At 39.2% G+C, this 775-nt stretch overlaps 1 long non-coding RNA gene across 1 annotated transcript; it reads left to right on the top strand.

The window, feature by feature from the left end:
• Nucleotides 1-769, top strand: LOC104774554. The gene is made up of 4 exons (XR_765388.2): nucleotides 1-30; nucleotides 117-269; nucleotides 371-481; nucleotides 620-769. It is a non-coding gene; the product is annotated as an uncharacterized LOC104774554 (long non-coding RNA).
• Nucleotides 770-775: the final 6 nt, after the last annotated feature.

Genomic DNA, 775 nt, shown 5'->3' with positions numbered 1-775 from the left:
ATGGAGGATGGCCAAGTTCTTCTTTATTCAGTACGCATCCGTCCAGTCAAAATTAATGATAGTATACTTTGGTTGGAAATTTATAACATTCATTTTTTTGGGTGTTTTTTTCATAGAATTCTGTAAATGCACGGGAAACAAAAATACCATATCCGTGGTTGGTGTTCAACGAGAAGATAAAAGTGAACTCTGTTTTCTTGAGGGATTCGACAGCTGTCTCTGACTCTACTCTTATCCTCTTTGGCGGTAGCATCTCCAAAGGAGACATTGTGAGCTTTTTACTCTATCGGTCTTTCTTGATGTTTTTGTTGTTAGAATTGACAGCAATTTCATTCCCAACCAACTTCTTGTTTTTTGGGATTTTTGGCAGGATGGCCACCTGAAAATGTTGGGAGGATACTTGGAGTTTTTCATGAAACCTGCTGTTGCAGAGATATGCCAAACCTTGAAGAAAGAGCTTGACGAGCTGATACAGAACAAAGTGAGTTTCATAAAACCTCAAAAGAACCCACCTTTGTGGCTTTGTTGTTGTTTTATTCTGTCAGGTATTTCTACTGTGATAACAGATCTGGTTAGGGAATCCATATCTGAGTTGTGATACTTTTAAAAAACATTCCAGCTACTTAATCCTAAAATGGACGTGCAAGCACACCGTGAACTCTTATCAGCTATACGGTTGTTAGTCTCTGGGGATGGATGTGATGGGAGATTTGTGTTTGGTCGCCAAATACGTAGGCCTTTAGAAACATCGGCTTTGTCAACAAAACCGACATTG

The sequence above is a fragment of the Camelina sativa genome, unplaced genomic scaffold (assembly GCF_000633955.1).
Source record: "Camelina sativa cultivar DH55 unplaced genomic scaffold, Cs unpScaffold03575, whole genome shotgun sequence".
NCBI lineage: Eukaryota > Viridiplantae > Streptophyta > Magnoliopsida > Brassicales > Brassicaceae > Camelina > Camelina sativa.
Note: the sequence above shows the minus strand (reverse complement) of the source record. Positions and strands in the feature narration are given on the sequence as shown.